Source organism: Hylobates moloch, unplaced genomic scaffold (assembly GCF_009828535.3).
Source record: "Hylobates moloch isolate HMO894 unplaced genomic scaffold, HMol_V3 SCAFFOLD_3, whole genome shotgun sequence".
Taxonomy (NCBI): domain Eukaryota; kingdom Metazoa; phylum Chordata; class Mammalia; order Primates; family Hylobatidae; genus Hylobates; species Hylobates moloch.
In genome coordinates this window covers 112,232,606-112,253,712 of record NW_026652278.1, presented here as the reverse complement: position 1 = coordinate 112,253,712, position 21,107 = coordinate 112,232,606, and the positions used below count along the sequence as shown (strand labels likewise).

At 36.4% G+C, this 21,107-nt stretch overlaps 1 pseudogene; it reads right to left on the bottom strand.

The window, feature by feature from the left end:
- Positions 1-10,752, bottom strand: part of LOC116481082 (GTP-binding protein SAR1a-like) — a 90,702-nt pseudogene extending 79,950 nt beyond the window's left edge.
- Between the last annotated feature and the right edge of the window lie 10,355 nt (positions 10,753-21,107).

The following is a 21,107-nucleotide window of genomic DNA, read 5'->3' as shown; positions in this document are numbered from 1 at the left end:
TCCACTTCTCCATCCTGCCTGTGAACTCTTTCCTCCTACCCGCCAATACTCTAAAAAATTACATTTCTCGTTCAGATGAACCACAGAAATATTACTTAAGAACGTGTATTTTGTATATCTAAATAACACTTCCCATGATAAGGCTTTATTCTCTATTCAATTATACTTTGATTTTTTAAAAAAAGATTCAAATAGTCTTACATCTCTTTCTTAGTCTGCCTCTATGTTTAGGTAAGATCTAAGAGAACAAAGACTTTGTCTATTTGTGTACTAGTGTATACACACCACACACACACACACACACTCTGAAAGCCACATAAGATAATAATAACAAGAAAATTAGCGAAAATAAAATGACATAAAGTAAAATTATCTGAGAGAGTTCACCAATCTAAGATATTTATCAAGGCAGTAATCCAGATTTCAGAAAGGCTGCTTAGTTGCTGACACTGAGACCAAGAGTGCAGCATTGTGGCTATTACTTTACACATTACATTTACATCCAACTGGATGAGAAAAAATGATGAATAAGGCACACTAAGGATCTGTATCTGTTTTAACATATACTAAATGTATGAACAGGGGCAAGAGTTTTAATTTCTCTAACCCTGCTTCACTATCTGAAAAAATGAGATTATAATATTTCTTATTTACATGTCTACAGTGAACAGTATATTAAACAACATAAGTAAAAATGCTTAGCACAGTACCTGTGACTATTCATTAAATATTAATTCAATTAACATTCACTATATTCATTATTATCAATGATTATAAATTTACATACCTTTCAATTACTAGAGTTCCAATAGTTACTAGTTTTGTGTATTATGTTTACTTATTTAAGTGATCAAAAAATGGGTAGAGGTAGCAGAAAAAAAGACTTTTTAAAAGCTATCATTAGATATCAGAGACGTCATTCTTATAAACAATTTATTTGCTCTCTAGTCTACAGACTTCCACTGGGTGAAATGATCTACTTCTATGTTTTCAACTGCCACTGCAATTGTTCAAAGGTCATCTTCAGAGCCGTTTGACTTCAAATCCTATCAAAAGTATCTTTTTAATCTTTATCAACCATGCTCACTCCTCTAAATCTCTGACAGTATACCACCACTTCAGTTCAAGTCCTGATCCTCTGGACACGGGACTGCAATAACCTTCTAACACACTCCCCTGTCTCCATCCATCGCTCTGAAGTAATCCTTTGAAATTTCAAAAGTGATTATTAAATTTCATTAAAGATTCACTTTCAGGATAAAATCTGAAATCCTTAGAATGGCATACAAAACTTTTCATCATTTAGGTTCTTTTCTATCTCCAGCTTCAGCTCCTGCTTCTTTCTTCCCACATCAAGCTACTTCCACTGCCTGGAATGTCCCAGCTCCCATTTTTTTTTAATTTAGCTAATTTCTAACTGGCCATTAAACTTGGCTTAGATGCTTTCACCTTCAGACAGCTTTCCCTAGACTTTCTCCCTATGCGTGCACCTGGCTCTCAGTGCTTGCCCTAATTATACTTACCACTTTGTATGGGATGATATTTTTGCTTGTCTTTATCTCAAATTAAGCCTGAATTCCTTGATGGCAGGAAAAGTGACTTGAATCCCTGTAGGCAAATCTATGTCTAACCAAATCATGCTTAGATATCTAAACCAAATCATGGATAATTCCCACCACTCCATGCATGCAGAAATGTCCATGTAGAAGGTCTAGTAGGCTAGGTAGACTTAAATAAATGACACAATAACATTATTGAAATCTGCTTTTGTGTCTCTTTTATCTCTGCCTCTGTGCTCCCCATCTTCTCCCAAAATATACTCCAGACTAGAAGTCTATATGGACTAAAGACAATATAAGAGAGCAAGCTTCACTATGAAGATTATCTTTGCCAAACTCACTCTCATTAACAGCTGCTGACTTGAGGAATGTGTTGCAAAATATAAACTAGTTATTTTCCACTCTCCTAATATGGGCCCTGTTCATTAGCAAATATGATCATTCATACTCATATTGAAGATAGTTAAATTCATAGATATGATGTTTATCTAATATATATTTTTATATATTAGACATTTATTTAAATATATTAGATATTTCTAATATATATAAATTAGAAAAAAACCTTCAGATTATTGAAATTAGAGTTGCCTCAACTTAACAATTGAGTTTTCTAAAGAATTACTTTGTTCTTAGGTTTATATGCAGTTTTAGAGTGATACTAACTAATGCTAGAGACAAAGTGTCCTTAACCTTGAAGGTCTCATGAGATACTTTATTTGTGGAACAACTGTTACCTTGGCTGACACACGGATGTTAGGCTTTTGATGGGGTCAGCAATTTAGACTGAGCATCATGACTTCAGAACATCAAGTTAGTTTTCTTCTTTACTGAATATTAATGATTAAAACATGTAGGATCACAATAAAATGTAACTGATTAGAAGGAATTTTCAGAAGTGCTTTCCTTTACCACTTAAGTACAAGGTGTGCATTAATTTAGGTCATGGGCTTAATTAGCATGTGTATTAGCAAAATATGTACTACAAACAAATTAAACTAATTTCTTTAAAGCTTAATATTCCTCAAAACACACAATTCCTGAGCAATGAAATGAAATCATATTGCTTACTGGATTTGCAATGAAATGAAATCATATTGCTTGCCGGATTTGCGTATTCCTTCTGTGAATATTTGATACTGTTGACTTATCTGTTTTGTAAACCATGGAGCCCTCTGTCAGTGAGCCATCATCCCAGCAGGCTCAGTTCTGAGGGCATCCATTAACTTTGCTAACACTGTGAGGATTCTCAAACATTAGAATTCTAATGAGACGCTGTGTTTCTCCATCTATATTAAGAGCATCTCTACACTAAACCTGCTGCTTCTATATCTAAGCCAAATCATGGATTAAAGAAAAATTGACCTGAAAACAGAAGTATGCTTTTTGTTAATGTTTTATAAAACTTAGCATTTATAATATTCAATGCCACTTACAATGGAGGTTAAGCGATTAGTCATCAATGAGGGACCACAATACAAGTCTACTCTATTTACAAACAAGTATATTCTGATATAATAGATGTCTATTTTACTTGCTTATTTGAAGAGAAAGAAATATGTAGCTCTACTTGATCTTAGGACTTTTGAACCACAAGATTTTAATGGTAAAATAATGAAACATTCTTGATTCCCAGCTCAGGGAAAGGTGAGCCATTCTGTTCTGTGAATACCAAGCCTTGGGCGGATTTCCACCAAGAGGATCAAATTGCTTTTCTTTCTTTGAAGGAGTGCATATTGTTCATGAAGAGCTGTGAAACTAAGGAGGCGGGGCGGGGGGAAATGAAGAGGAAACATTAAATATTGTGGGGAGGAAAGGATGTGGTATAATATATACTTTGCAAATCAGTTCAAAATTTGGCTCCAAAGATCTAAAGCAATTAGAAAGCTCTGAAAAAAACAGTCATACTTTTCCTGCCAAAAGTTACTTAATACCACCTCTTTGTTTAATATACCACTTTCCCCCCTGGTTTGCTAAAAATTGGTACTCATCTATGTCATTTGTAGAAATTGGTTCAGCATTTAAAAATACCAGTAATCATCATATTCCTTGCAAATGTACATATTTAAATTTGCAGTTCATCTTATTCTTGTAAAAGTTTGATGAAATTGACATAATTATACACAGAACAACAGTGTTAAAACAGTTTACATAACTTAAGATCTGATATTTGTGGCAAGCCTGAAATAATTATGAGATTTTGGAATAAAATAATAATGACCTTTTGGGATGTAAGAAGAGAATCTCATGTTAGGCTGGGCTTATAAACAAGTGCAGAAGTTTTTGGAACCCTGCAATATAAGAAGCAGAACTATAATCCATCTGGCATGCCTCTTTGGTTCTCATCCTGAGCTTCCAGACTGTGCTTAGAAACTCTAGCTATAATTTTGGGGTTCCTCCTCTAGATATTTGGTTAATTAGGAAAATTATTTGGAGAAATGTCTCCTGACTCACACACAATGTTTCCTCCTTTGTCATTAGGGCTGACATCATGGAGGAGAGTTAACTGCGCCAAATGTGTGCTGCTTTCAGAGGCTGCTGCTTCTCCATCATTGGGGATCCTAGAATAAACTCTGTTACAAAAATTTTTAAAACTGCATCAAATTTTTTGCAGCAAAAGGGAAAATATCCAGTTAACATTTATGCTTAAGTATTCAAACATATCTGCATCTATTCGTATAGATATTAATGCATTCATTAAACATTGATTGAGTGCCCAGCACACTCAAATACGCCCACTTAGGAACTGTATATAAGGCATGCGACCTGCCCCTGGAAACTCTGTGGTGTCAGATCAGGAGATAACCATGCTCAAACTAAACCCAACAATGTGATACAGGAACCAGAATCTGGTAATGCCTATGTACATTTATGCTGTTGAAGAATTCCACAGTACAAAAATTCAGAAAACAAATGTTTCCTTTGATAAATCTAGAAAGTCTAAATTCTAGTTTCAAATACGTTTTCTGTAGTAACCACAATATATCAATAATATCTACAACTGGTGAGTCTGAGCTAACAAAGCCCAATTTGAAACTCAGAAAAAAAATGTTACTTACAATGTGTGTTATTTTATTTCCAAAGCCTTTACTACATAAATAATCTTAAAGTTCACAATATCAACTTCAAAGTTGAATAATAAATTGTAAATATATTTTGAGAAAAGAAAAAGTTTTAGTTCAGCCACAAAATGTAGAGACAGAGACAGAATGATACAGAACACACACTCACACACACACAATAGGCATTTTGAATAGCATACCACAATATAATTTCATTCATATTTTGAATATTTGTGAAAAATAATGGTAATTTTAAATTAAAAAGCTACACATAAAGTTTTATATGTGGCTTTTAAAATGAAATATTAAATGATTAAAATGGATTTCTCCTATTTTATGCTGCAACTGTGATTATATGTAAATTTCTTTCCAATTAGAGAAAATGAGTGAAAAGCTATAAAAATTGCTCCACATTGGTTTATGAAATGAGTCTGGATTCTATCCAGTGCAGACCATTTGATTATATATGCAGACACTTATCTTTCTATGTTTGAATAATGCATAGGAATTATAAGATGTTTATTTTGAGATATCAAAATGAACAGTGACTATGCTCAGGAAACAAAGCATTTTGTTTATTAATTAATGTATTTATTTTAAATGTCTCTGTCTCCTAGGAGCCCCTTGCAGGAAAGTTTCAGATCTCCAAAGAGACTCCTGATGTATATCTGCTATTATATTTTAACAAATTTGACTTTGAATGATCATTCACATTAAATTGCTTCAGAAACTGTTCTGGATGTAGGTCAGTTAAAGACTTTTGAATGCTTAAATATTTAAAACTTAAAATTTAAAACTAAGACAAACAAAATAATCAAAAACTAAAGGCAAATTGTAACCTGGGAAATAGGTGAATAAAGTATGACCAAAAAACTGATACCTATAATACATAAAATATGACAACAAATCTAATGTGCTACATTGTATCAATAGATATAAAGATAATGGAAATAAGCAGACTCTACCAAAAAATAATAAAAATTATGATAAAATGACTAAGAAATGTATGGGAAAAATTTCATCTTCACTAGAATCAGAAGAGAATGTATGTTCCTACCAACTAACAAAGGTCAAAGAATAAGGATCATATCTAGTTTACCAGAAAGATTTAATACAGATTTATGTACTTTAAGATCTGATATTTGTGGCAAGCTTGAAAAAATTATGAGATTTTGGAATAAAATAATAATAAGCTTTTGGGATGTAAGATGAGAATATTATGTTAGGCTGGAGTTACAAACATGAGTACAGAGGTTAGAGCAACAGAAATTAGATTAAAAATCATTCATATGTCCTGTACCTCCTCAGGTATTAATAACTTTGTATCGCAAAGTATTTAAGTATAATTTGGGATAAGCTTAGCAAAGTGCCATTTTTTACTAACAAGAAAATTATTTTGACTATTTGTACAACTAGTAAGATACTTTAAAAATCTAAATCTATCATTTAATGATAGATTTCTATACTTTTCAAGGGGCTCAATGACTTTTTCTACCACAGGAGTTTCAGGATTCAGTATTTAGATGACAAGCAACAAAAAGTCTATTCAGTGACATGCTCAAGTGAGGTTTGAGCCCAACTTATCTGATTCTGCACGTGCCTGTGAGGCACGGACAGGGAGGGAAGCTGTGGGCTGGGGATTTGTTCCAAAATTTCTGAGCACATTTTCTTTAGAACCATCTTCATATGAAAATGCTCTGAAATAGTTTATATTCCTCCTAAAATATTTATCTTAATCGTCTTAGTGCCAGAGCTGGCACATAGCAAGCACCCAGAGATGGCAGTATTCACTTTCCATCTCAAAGAATTAAAGCATTTAAATAAAATTGTCACTTCGTTCAGTGAAAAAAGTACAGACTTAAGAAACATCATTGTAGAGCAATATTGTGGATGCTGCAATACTCCTCACTGTTGAAATATGAAAAACAAAAAGAAAAACGGAAAGAAAAAACAACCTTTATCCAACATTTAAAAATAGTTCATTACAGGCCAGATGTGGTGGCTCAAGCCTGTAATCCCAGCACTTTGGGAGGCCAAGGCAGGTGGATCACCTGAGGTAAGGAGTTCAAGACCAGCCTGACCAACATGGTGAAACCCTGTCTCTACTAAAAATACAAAACTTAGCCGGGCACGGTGGCAGGTGCTGCAATCCCAGCTACTAGGGAAGCTAAGGCAGGAGAATCACTTGAACCCGGGAGGAGGAGGTAGCAATGAGCCAAGATCACACCACTGCACTCCAGCCTGGGTGACAGAGTAAGACCTTGTCTAAAAAAAGAAAAAAAATTCATTACAAAATTTTAAAAGGATTGGATTATTAAAGTTGTCACTGGCACATCTAGTTTTCAGCTTGTTTATTTATATAGTAATCTTAAAACATTACTCTGGTACAGAACCAAAAAGTTAAATAGAAGACATTTTAGATACCCTATTTAGATGAAAGAATTTTCTGAAAGGTGATGCTTTGTTTAACTCTTCAGGAATTCAGGCGGGAAGATTCTGAGTGATACTTGTCTCAGGAAAGAGTTGCAGAGGGAATCAAACATGTTATTTGAACAATTTATATACAGTAAGTAGACAGTGTTGGAGCTGACCCCAAGTCAACTGTTTCTGAGATGTACCTCCCACCTTTCCCGTGTTAATCCCTCACAGCTCCATTTCCCAGGCTGCTCCTTGCCCTCTGCTTCCCACGGTCCTCACAGCCATGCTTCATGTCTCAGTTTTGTCCCTCTTCTAAATGCAAACTTTTAATTCCAATTTCTTCAGTCCCTGCTTCATGATTATTTCAACACACACACACACACACACACACACACACACACACACACACACACACACACACACACACACACACACACACACACACACACACACACACACGCAGGACTAGAACAAGTCTTGCCTCATGTGAAAACAGCATAATGCATTACCTATTTTAGGGAACACATGAATATTTTAACCTCTGCCCACACTTAATGCAAAAAAACGCTTCTAATACTGAAAACTCAGGCACTGGGTGAAGTTGCTGGTAGAAATAAGTACATGAAAAGCTTTGGATGTGTGTAATTCTCAGTGAAGAAGGCTGAGCCTGAAAAGTAAGCCAAGTAAGCCAAACCTAAAAGTAATAAAGTAATAAAGAAATTTAAACAACAGAATCACCACAGTGTCTTGAAATAAGATGATCAGTTTTGCCTTCTCACTTTCATACCATCCCCACTCTCAGAGGCCACGTCAGTGCCTCTCCAATACCAATGTACCAGGCGTTCTGGTAAAATGAGGCTCTAGTTCTATAGATGTAGGTGTTGTCTAAGGCTCTACACTTTCGTTTTGTTTTAACTTTTTATGTAAATGCTTAGGATACAGATTGACATTATTTTGTAAATGACGGTTTTACTTTTTCTGAAATAGGATATATATGTACCCTGATAAAACAGAATGAAAAGTCTTAATTCATTGGAATTCCTGTACAAGGTGCCGAAGCTCCACCCAGCAGCTTCTTTCAGCTATTTTATTATAGGAATAGTGTTCCGTGGGGCAAGAAATAAACTGGTCCTAACTGATTTTCAATCCCCTTTCTCCAGTGGGATAAAACACTTTCACAAAGAGCTGCCCTATGTAGAACCCCCAGTGTTCTAGCTTGCAACAAAGTGACTAGGGACAAATAGGAAAAAAAAGTAAGAAAACTAACACTGAAGCAATCATACTTCTCATGTCTCTGAATAGAGAAGTATGGGGAACCTTTAACCATAGGAAATTAAAAATATCCAAGTTAATTACATAGTTCATTCACTATTAGGTAGATTTTTTTCGCTTAAGGCTTTAACCCCTTTCCAAACCAACAATTGTCTTAATCCAGCTATGCTTACTAATAAGTGAAATGCATAAACATCCCAGACATACACTTCATTGAGCCTCTGCATTAGGTACCCGGCAGTGAAAAAGTATGCTTTCCCAACAAGTCAGTACTGAAGACTGAGAATAAAAAATGCAACTAAAGAAGGATACTCTCTTACCCTGGAAATATATTATCTACACTTTCCCTACCCTCACTTTAGAATACAGATATCCTCCCAACTTTTCATCTCCTATGTTATCTTTTCCTGGGAGATCTATCATTTGATCTTTTACTACAAGGGCAGAATATGGGTTAAGATCACCAAAATTCCATTTTACATATGGTACAAGGGAAATGGAATGCTATAAAATTAAACCTCATCACCCTGGTAGGGATGCTGGTGTTTTTATACAGAGTCTTTACTGCCAATAAGTGATGTTGTCTCTCAAGGAACAGCTCTACAGAAAGTTTTTGGGCTAGTGTTTCCCCCAGCTTATTTCTGCAATGGAGAAAGGCAATTTCATGCCAAAAAACCAAACAAACAAACCTGGAAAAGCTACAGATGTTAACTGACACTTTTATACCAACAACATAGATATCTAAGGAGAAAAGATGTAAGAAAAAGAGTTCATGCACAGCCCAATGGAGACCAAATTCTACAAATGGAAATTTTAAAGCTCACTGAGTAAAATTTCCTGGATCCAAACAAGTACTACAATACTTTTAGGTCCTCAACTCACAGAATTAAGAGCCCTTAAACTGTTAACTTTGTCCTGTCTTCCTATTTAGAAAAATTTCCCCCTCAAATCTATGCAAAAGTAACTGACACACCTGCAGTATGTGACATGAGAGATGTTCTCAACCCTTTTAAAAAGCGGAAGTCACTTTTTATAACCAAAAATGAAAAAGGTGCTATAGAGAGAAATAAAATATCACAAAAGTACAAAAGCAGAGACTGGCTGAAATCTGTAACTTTATAAGTAAGAATAACCCACTCTATAATTAACTCCTCCACAGTGAACAATCTGCTACACATTCTTTGATGAGGAATGACCCTAGTTTACCAAAGTGAAACCTGCCACAACTGCAAGGCCAGAGTTCTGTCCATTTTCTGGTTCTGTGTGGACAGGATAATGCCACCTACTCCAAGGCAGTTAGAGAGACAGGTGTGCTCAGGGGAGTTTCTCTCACCAACCTGCTAACCCAGCAGGAGTAAGTTCACCCAAATGAGCTCTGATCTCCAATGTGTATCTGCGCATAATTTTATGAAGTATCTAAGTATCATTCACTAGTTAATAAAAAATAATAGAAAACTCTAGACCAAGTAAACTGTGAACTAAAAGAGTGAGGAGGAATACCAATTACATTAACAACACTTTCTTTAAAAAATAGAATCGCTTTTTTTTTAAAATCAATTACAGTGGTGAGACATGATTTTCTTTTCAAGTGCCCCACAATGGCACACAGCTTTACCCGGCAAATCCTGCCAACTTCCAAGTCCCAGGATACTAACGAGAATACTGCACATGGGGCAGCATTACCTCCCAACGGTGTGGAGAAGGGCACATATCACTACTGGGTAATGAGAGAGTTGACAGAGACTCTAGGCTTCACAATGCCAGACATAGTTGGAGGGCTTTCCTTGTTCTATTAGAAACGTTCATGAGGAAGCTGTGAATAGGATCAGTCCAGAGAAGTAAAACTCTTATTTTCACTGTCAAAACTTCAGAAATCCTCCCTTTAGGTTTGCCTCTGGAGCACACTGCATGTGAACACTTCCATGGGGCGAACATTCAGCTCTTTCAGGGTCACGTTCCCCTTTCCTGTGGTCTGTCCATAAAGCCCAAATATCTCACAGAGTTTTTCTGCACTGATTGTATCTGTTCTGTCAATTTTGTTACCCAAGATAAGGATTGGCATATTGGATATTGTTTCATCAGTCATTAAAGCATTAAGCTCAACTTTTGAATTCTATAAGGCAAGAATGATCTGCACAGTCCACCAGAAAGATAATCCCATTCATTGCTGGGAGACAATTTTTCCAAACTCAACATGCTTGCTCGTGCTGACCAAGGTCAAAAGTTGTAAAAGTCATTCCAGGAATTGTTAGCTCTTTTGATGTCAGATGTAGTATTGGAATATGTTGTCCCAATCTGTCATCTTTGATCATGTGAAGAAGAATGGTTTTGCCTGTATTGTTTAAACCTAAGAATAAAAGTTTTCCAGATTTCTTGTTGAGTCCTAGGAATTGGGACACACTGCTGAAGCCACTGTAGATCCACTCAAAGATGAAAGACATTATAAATGTTTACTACGGCCCAAGGGGCTCCTCCAGCAAAATGGCAGGTGGCTCAGACCCTCACTCAGAGCACATAAACCAGCTACTTGCTGGATGTGTGGGTTCTACATTTTTAACTAGCTCCCAAGTGATAAGATACTGCTAGCCTCTGGACCACATTTTGAGTGGCAAGATACCAGGAGACATCAGAATGTTTTATGTTTGGGAATTAGACACCTGGGGCTTATCTAAATCAATGTAACAGGCGGTGATGGGTGCTTCGTCCTCTAAGAATTAAGAAGAAAATATGTCATATGAAAGATTTTTTAAATCTGTTGTTAATTTTTTTTTGTATTTTATCCCTCTTCCCCAAAATATTTCATCATGACTAGATAAACTCCTAATTTGGAATAGAAGGCTCTCCACGGCTAGCCAAACAATCACAAACTGCCAACTTCATTCTCACCGTATAAAACTGTGCTCATCTGCTAAAATATTCATTTTTTTAAATAATTCAGTATTTTTTTATCTAAACAGTATAGTTCAGTATAGTCCAGATCTCTGCTTGGACTTTGCTAACCTTGACTTGCCTTTTCTGCTCCTTCTGAAAAACTGCCTTTGAGAATTAGATCATTTGCAGTCACCATATGTCATATGATCTAGTGTAGCATAAATTAATCACCTAACATTAAGGGACTTATTCTTTTATCAAAATTCCCAAAAATTAGCAGACATTTTTAAAGGAAAAATTACACCATTGCAAAAAGTAAAACCTGTTATTATCTTGTTCATTAACAACTTCAGAGCAGCTAAGCTCTTGGGTGTCAATTAGGCTTTCTTTCTGTAAGTTGAAAAATATCTTCTCAAGATTGTACACAGAATTGTGGTTAACAGGGACTGATCTGCCCTCACCTTGCCTTGGGTCACATCAGTCGTCTGTGGCTGCAGCCACTGACATCATGCAGTTGGATGAATGCAAAGGAGCATCTGCTTCATTGTGGAGTCACTGGAGCCAAGTCCTTGATGCCAATTCTGGCACCAAAGCCAAGGGCATTCAGAAACCACACCCCACACCGTTCATCAAATTTCCCATGAAATTCTTAGGAAATCTCAAAAACAAATGTAAATTTTCAACAATGTTAGAAGCTAGGACTGCTGATCAAAGATATGCCAGATTTCAGGAGGAATTTTTAAGCACAAAGTACAGATGAAGCCTTGAGGCAGAGTAGCAGGACAAGAGATATTAGGAAAATGACATGTCTGTCTTCAACACTGCCCCCACTGGACACTCCACAAGCAGAAGGAGGCAACTATCACTCAATTCAAGAAAACAGATTTATTAGGTAGCCAGAGACATATTTTTCACACCCTATGACTTAACCCCTAATAGTCCTCTGAGAATACGGCAAGCCATATCAGTTGCGTGCCCAACAGCAATTTCCTTCTCTCACCATGATAAATGTTAAAAAAGTGAATCACCCTCTTTCCCAGGCTCTCTTACAGCTAAGGGTAATCATGTGAACCTGATTTGACCAATGAGATAGGAAGTATCTTCCAAGGAAAGCTTTCTACGTGGGAATGGGGGCAGCATTACCTCTCCACTACTCTTTCCTTTATGTCTTTGTAAACAATTCTATGAAGCTGAAAGCCACCTGCTGAGGATGCTGAGCAAAAGAAAGAGATTGAGCTGCTGATCAACCTCTTCTCTCTCTAATTGCTCCCTGGGTATTGTGTTTATTAGAGCTGAAAGAAGTGATAGTGACATAAAATAGCTTGAAAGAGTAAGAGAGGGATTATGATAGTGTACCCCAATATAGCTTGAAAGAGTAAGTGACGATGTGACTTATGCACACTTAATCTACTTTTGCTTATAGACAAAAGGATTCCAGCAATATGGTTCCTAGAAAATCACCCTCTTCTGCTTTCAAACCAATTAATCCTGAGTCAACAGTTTTGGCACCTCTAAGCAGTGCTAGGCAACTGTGATGCTAAACTGTGTGGGGCTCCAGATGTAGGTGAAAATCATGGATTTTATGTTGGCTCTACTGGGGTGGAAAAACCTAAGGTTAGCAGGCCAGAGAGTGGTGGATTCTGAAAGGAGATTTCTGGACACCTTAAGAAGCTAGTTTTTGGTTCTGCATGAGTGTACCTCTTCAATCTGCCCCATAAGGGGCCAAAGGATTTGTGCCTTGGAGATCTATAAAATCTCAAGAAGCCACTTAAAGAAGCCCAGGGGAGCCTAGTAAAAAATATGAAGAATAAGGCAATGAATAAAAATGCACAACTAGTAAAACAATTGCTGAAGGAGACAGATGACATTTTGATTATAAAAATAATAAAAAATAGAACACTTACGAAGATTTTAGTGAAGCTCTAAAGAGACATCCTGGGGTAAAAATAATAATTTCCTAAATAAATAATTCAGTAGTAAAGTGAGGAAGAGTGATCTGTATAGGGAACTAAATTAGTAGGCTTGGAGATCAAGTGCAAATATGTTTTAAAATGAATATAATTTTAGACACAATTCATGAAGGAAAGCATAGAAGATTTAAGAAATGATAGAAGTGCTACCACGTAAAAAGGGAACAGATTAGGGAAAGAAAATAGCCAACAACAAAAAAGCTTACCTAGGCTTATGAAAAACCTGAGCCTACAGGTGAAGAGGGTGTTAGAGTTCAAGATTGATAAGAAGACATACATACCCAGTGTATGCTGGTACAATGCCTGCGCTCCTAGGTTTATGAGAAAACTTAAATGTTGCTATGGTTTGGATGTGATTACCCCCACCCCCTGCCAAAACTCATGTTGAAATCTGATTCTCACTTTGGTAGCATTAGGAGGTGTGGCCTAATGGGAGGTGTTTGGATGATGGGGGCACTGCCTTCATGAATGCCCTCTCCAGTGAGTGAGTGAGTTCTCTTGTGGGAATTGGTTAGCCTCTCCTGTGTGTCTTTTTGCATGTGCCCACTTCCCCTTGCACTTTCTGCCATGAGTTAAAGCAGCACAAGGCACCAGATGGGCTGCTCAATCATGGACTTCACAGCCTCCAGAATTGTAAGCCAAATTGAGCCAGAATTGTGAGCCAAATAAATTATCTTTATAAATAACAATAAATTATTGTATTTATAAATGACCCAGTTTCAGGTATTCTGTTATAGCAACACAAAATCAACTAAGACAAGTGTTAAAAAATACTTTCCCCTGAAAGAAGAATTACACTTCTCATCCACATAACTAGAAACTTTAAGACAGTAGATGAAGAATACTGATAACCAAGAGGGAAGACTGTACCTAAGGAATCCTGTCTTTAATTAAAACATCATGCACAGGCCGGGTGCGGTGGCTCACGCTTGTAATCCCAGCACTTTGGGAGGCCGAGGGGGGCGGATCATGAGATCAGGAGATCGAGACCACGGTGAAACCCTGTCTCTACTAAAAATACAAAAAAATTAGCTGGGTATGGTGGCGGGCGCCTGTAGTCCCAGCTACTCGGAGAGGCTGAGGCAGGAGAATGGCGTGAACCCGGGAGGCGGAGCTTGCAGTGAGCTGAGATTGCGCCACTGCACTCCAGCCTGGGCGACAGAGCGAGACTCCGTCACAAAAAAAAAAAAAAAAAAAAAAAAAAAAAAATCACGCACATTACAAGGAACAGAACGACATCTAATGATGGCAAGTATTTTAAAAACATGTTGGCAATGTATCTCAACTGAGGGCAACACCGGAGAAAGAATTAATTAAACAATACATGAAACTGAGCAGAATCCTCAAGATTGAGAAAGGGAAAGGATACAATGAGATTGAAACTGCGTTTCTGCTAATCCATACAGCGCATTTGAGTGTGAAAATAAAGACCACCAGAGTCAGCACAAGTGAAGACTATTTATTCAGCACTTCCTGCAGCAAGGGGGTCAACTACCATCACTTGTGTTTGACAGAAGTTCAAAAGCAGGCAGAGGAGTGGGAGAACTTTATAGTGGAGAAAAGAAAAAGGGAAAGGTTCAGGTATGCCCTGATTGGAGGCTGTTGGAATAGGAAGCTGTAGGCAGGCTAATTAGAAGTGCTGCATCCTATATAATTAGTTCGGGAAGCATATTTGTATTTCCTTGGTTGACCTTAAGTTGACAGTGGGACAGAGGAATTAGAAAAGCTTTCAGCTATTGACGAAGTCCTGGCCATTTTGGGCCAACTGCTAGAGGGGCTATGGTTTGGTTTCCTGAACTGGTTGTTGCAGATGGTGGTGCAGATATCATGTCATGCTAATAGAGAAGTTGGGCACAAAAAGACACAATTATATGATTTAATTTATATGGAATATCCAGAGCAGATAAATCCACAGATAAAGAATGAAGATTAGTAGTTTCCAGAACCTGAGTGGGGGAAGAGGGTAGAGATAGGAATGAGGGTTGATTGCTTAATGGGTACAAGGATTCTTTTTGGGATGATGAAAATGTTTCAGAACTGGATAGAAGTGGTGATTACACATCATTATGAATGTACTAAATGCCACTGAATTTCCACTTTAAAATGATTATCTTATGTGATTTTTACCCTGGGGAAAGAAAAAGCTTCATAGATAATATTCCAATCACCAGGAAATTCAGGAACATTCTCCTAACACTCATATCAAAAGGAAAATTACAATCTATTGAAATGCAATAAAAATTAAATTATTTCATTATTAGAGAAAAAAAGACATAAATTAAGAAATTAAGTACATAGTACCTAAATAACTTACATAAAAAAGTACAATATAAACCAAAGAAATGAGGAAGGCAGTAATTAATGAAGATAAAGGATGAAATTAAATAGAAGACAAAAGCTGGTTTGATGGAAAGACAAAACATCAAATGTTTGAGATCTTTGTTAAAGACAATATAAATGTACATGATTTGAAATGATAAAGGAGATGTGTAACATACTTGGAAGAGGTTTCAAGCAATCCCTCTTCTGGGTATATACCCAAAGGAAATGAAATCACCATCTGATAAAGATGTTTATGCCCTCATGCCCATTGAAGCATTATTTGCAATAGCCAAGATACAGATATGGAAACAACGTAAGTGATTGTTGACAGATGAATGGATATAGAAAATGTGATATACATCCACTATATATGTGTGTGTGCGCATGTATGTGTATGAGTGTGTGTGTGTATATTTATATAGACATTATTCACCCTTTTAAAACAAAGAGATTGTGCCATTTTTGACAACATGGATGAAACTGGAGGACATTATGCTAAGTGAAATAAGCCAGACACAGAAAGGAAAAACACTGCGTGATTTCACTTACATGTGGAATTTAAAACAAACTAATAAACAAAACTCTAATACATAGAAATAGACAGTAGAATGGTGGTTACCAGCAACAGGGGCATAAGGGTGGGAAATGGAGAAATGTAGGTAAAAGGGCATAAACTTGCAGTTATGTAGGATGAGTAAGTCCAGAGAGCTAATGTGCAGCATAAGGACTGTAGCTAACAATATTGTATAATATACTGGAAATTTGCTAAGAGTAGATTTGTAAGTACTTTTACCACAAAAAAAAACTATGTGAAATGATAAATATATTGTTTGACTGTAGTAGTCATTTCACTATGTATTACATAGTGAAATGAAATACTTGGAAGAGGTTTCAAGCAATCCCTCTTCTGGGTATATACCCAAAGGAAATGAAATCACCATCTGATAAAGATGTTTATGCCCTCACGCCCACTGAAGCATTATTCGCAATAGCCAAGATACAGATATGGAAACAACGTAAGTGATTGTTGATATATTTCATGTGATATATTTCATGCTACTATGCAAATTTAATTCTTTTCATAATCCTTTCAGTTAGATATTCTTATTTTGAGTAACTTGTCTAGGGCAACAAATGAACACCAGAGCCTGGAATCAATGTTGGCTTGGATGGCCATAGAGTTATATTCTAAGCAGCTTTGACAGTTTTTCTTTATTTTGTGAGATGTTAAAAGTGTGATATAAAAATGGAGATGGGATTCTATAATAAATGAGTTTGGGGAACGTTGTATATTCTATTCTCCTTTTAGAGACTGATACTGTTGATTAGCAGATTTAAAGGTTCAGTGTCATAAAATAAAGAAAGTTGTGCAATTTTGCAAAACTGTATTTCCAGGAACTTTCAGTTATGCTGTACTTTATAAGAGGAACATCATCACAAAATAATTGTCATAGAATAATGGAAATATATTTTCAAATACTCAGCTATTTAAAAAGACATGGTTCTCAAGAGTCTTATGGGCGATTTCCTTCAAACTTCCAAGTAACATGTAATATCCATATAAATAAACCATTCTAGAGCATAGAAAGAATTTAAATGAACCGTCTCAGCGAACTTAGCCAAGCTTTTTAATCAAAAACTGACAAAGATTGTTCTATAAAAGAAAAGTATAGGCAAATCTTGCTTATAAATAAACAGATAAAAATTTAAATCAAATACCAGCTAACTTAATCCAACAGTGTATAAAATAGAATACACCATGAGTAAATCCACATGTTAAAAAATTACTACTAGGAAAATTTGATAATCTATATCATCATATTAATAGGCCAAATGCCAAAGAGTTTTGATAAAATTTCATATCACATCTTTAAAAAAATCTTTTAGTAGCATAAAAATAGGTATATATTTCTTCAAAATGATAAGAATATATATATATATAACCAAAGCCAACACTAAATTTAATTATAAACTTCAGACAGATTCTATTTAATTCAGGGTTCAAGAATTTCTAAGGGAATTATTGCAATTCAATATCATTCTGCTCTATTAAATAAAATTAGAAGAGCAATTTTAATTTTATTTAATTAGAACAAAAGAATAATGCTATTAGAATATATAAACAAATATTTTATTTTTATGTAGGTAAAAGTTGGAAAGAACTTAAGTGTCCATCAAATAAGGATCGGTTTGGTGAATTATAGCACAATCTCAGAGCCATTAAAAATAATTTTTTTGAATACTAAAACTCTTCTTGATATTCTTGAAATTTCTTGATAACATATTGTAATGCAAAAATGTTAGTTATGAATTCACTCATTGAACAGATATGTGCCGAGCCCTGTTTTACATAATGGGGATAGAAGAGTTAGAAAAAAATCTCTGCCCTCAGGGAGCTTATGTTCTAGTGAAGAAATGCAGAAACACAAATAAAAAAGATAAATGTACCTTTCTATTTATTTTCATATTCATTTAACCTCTCAGAGAATAATATGTCTAAAATATCTAAAATATTATGGTCAGTTTGATCTTGATTTTCATTATTAATTCTTTACTATAGAAATATATAAAAGATCAGAAGCTTAAACATCAAAATATAAAGTGTGGCTATCTCTGAACATTATAATTATAAATTATTTCATAGTTGACATGTCTTTCCTGTTTTTCAAAAATAAGTTCTACAATGAATGTGTATTCCTGCAGAAATATAAAATTTAAAGTCCAACATAAGTCATCACAATTTTTCATTCTTTTTTGATTTATTTATAAGTTCTGTGTTATTTATAACACAGAATGCTAATAATCAAATGGCCTGTATTAGACCAAAATGGCAATAAAGACCAATTGTAGTGTGATTTATCTGTATTATGTTGTGAGGAAAGCCATAGCAAAGTTAAATTTGAAAACTGTGCTGCTCTGCAATTAAAATAAATTATATATAATCAAAAACAGTAAAGATTAAGATCAACTGCTAGTTACAATGGTATCCAAACCATATCCTGCCCCCAAACACCATGTTATAATTTGCTAAGCTGAAAGAACAAACATATATTATTTGTAGAGCCAGACATATGATTATCTGGATAAAAGTATGTGCACCAACCCTGTAAGGTATAATCCAATACATTGCTACATAGCTGAAAAGCCAAGTTCAACTCATTCTTATCTCTCTGACTCCTGTCTATGAGTAAATTTCATTAAGAATTTTGTGTAACTATAACCTTGGAAAGAATATATGATGCCTTTATTACTCATTTGCAACATACAGAGTTCTATCCAAGTGCAGCTGTTCTGTCTGTTATATATTCTAATATTTTGAAATGTTACAGAGAATAACAACAGCAGTGTTTCATAAGAAAGATGAGGCCGGGCGTGGTGGCTCAGGCTTGTAATCCCAGCACTTTGGGAGGCCGAGGCGGGCAGATCACGAGGTCAGGAGATCGAGACCACGGTGAAACCCCATCTCTACTAAAAATACAAAAAATTAGCCGGGCGTGGTGGCGGGCGCCTGTAGTCCCAGCTACTCGGAGAGGCTGAGGCAGGAGAATGGCGTGACCCCGGGAGGCGGAGCTTGCAGTGAGCGGAGATCCCGCCACTGCACTCCAGCCTGGGTGCCTGGGTGACAGAGCGAGACTCAGTCTCAAAAAAAAAAAAAAAAAAAAAAAGAAAGATGGAAATTTATGTGCCCTGTGCCACAGTAAAATACAGTAATTATGTGGTAAATGAAAAAGGAAGAGTGGGTTGGCACCTGCAGGGAGAGCAAAAATTCAATAACATTTTCTAATGGTTCCTTCTATCAGCAAAATCAAGGGAATTATCTTGACAAATCATATGAAAGAAGTTGTATTCCCTGAGAGCAGAGGCAGACCAGCTAACTGTTGAACATGTCTCATGTTTAGATTTGTGCTTTACAAGGAATTAATTCCTTCTTTCCTCGCTCCCTCCCTATTTCCATTCCTCTCTTCAGCATTGATTTATTGAGCACATACTGTGACAGACAAGCACTTACTGAGCACTCACAATGGCAAACAGGTTCCACATACAAAGATTAAAAGAGCATTGCCCTTGCCTTCATGTAATTCACTTTCTAGTTGGGAAGGTAGTATTGGAAAAAAATATTTCAATAATTATATATTTAAAAATGTTTGTGAGTATTAAATAGAAAAAAAGAAGGTAGGAATTAACAATATCTGGGGGTCAGGGAAAGTTTGATACAGAGGTTGCTACCAGACTGTGATTTTTCACTGTTCTGACCTTTGAAAGAGCACAGATCAATCAATGCCTTTTTTTGACAGGACAGACATGGCATATATGAACATGTAGCACTGTGTTTTTGTCTTTTTTTGTGTCTTTATCTGGTGGCATGGTTCCTGGGCACTTCCTCATCTGGGAAGTTCTCCTCCAGCTTCACCCAAATCAATCTATGTAAATATCCATTCAGTATTAACTGTCTAACATGCTGGTCATTGTTCTGGGCCCCAAGGAGCAGGTTCCATTCCAGTGAGAAGAGCAATAAAAGAATAAATTAAAGAAGCTAAAATGAGAGCGACTTCAGTGTGGGAGAAATGACATTAAATCAAGGGGCCTGGAATGTCTCTTAGAGTAGGAGTTGGCAAACGCTGGCCTGCCACCTGTTTTTGTGAATAGAATATACTTGAAACCCAGCCACGCTCATTTATTTACTTATTGTCTCCTGATGATTTCATGCTGTAATGGCAGATTGGGTAGTTGTGGTAGAAGCTATATGACTCACAAAGCCTAACATTTTTACTGTATGGCTTTTATCGAAAAAGCTTGCTGACTCCATTTGAGAGGAGAGAAGTGGATGTTAGATCTGAAGCCCAAGTGAAAAGAACAAGTGTATTAGTCATCTATGACTGCATAAGAGGTTACCTCAAGACTTAGTGGCGTGAAACAACAGACCATTTGTATTTTATTGTTTCTGTGGGTCAGGACCCAGGTGTGGCTTAGCCAGGTCCACTGGCTTGAGGTCTCCCACAAGAATGCAAGCAACATATCAGCCAGTCAGGCTGCCGTCCTCTCCAGGCTCAGTGAGAAAAGGAAATGTTTTCAGACTCCCTCACACGCTGTTGACAGGTGTCAGGGCCTCCCTGCCTATCAGCTAGAGACATCATTTCCTTGCCACCTGGGCTACTCACAGCAGAGCAGCGGGCTTCCCTCAGACTGAAGGATTGGAAGGTGTGGGAGTGAAAAGTGGATAGAACCCCAAACAGAAGTCACCTACTCTCAAAAGGGACTTCTCACCAATTTTGCCACATTCTATTCACTAGAAGTTGAGTTAATAGGTGTGGCTCATGCACAAGAGGAGGAGTTACACATAGACATGGATACCAGAAATGAGGACCATGCGATGCCCTATTAAAGGCTGATGATCACAAAAAGTCATTGAGGAGGAAGAGCTTGGTTCAGGTGGCAGAAGTAAGTCTTCCAGGAACATTAAAGCTAGTGTCACTGGATCCTGTGGAAAGGAAGGCAGATATCAGGGAGATAGGTCTGAGAGGTTAGACCTCGATTATGTGGGGATGAATAAATCATGGAAAAGAGATCGGACTTTATTCCAAGTGTAATAGAAGGCCATAGAAGGCTTTAATCTGGACAGGTAACATTCTTAC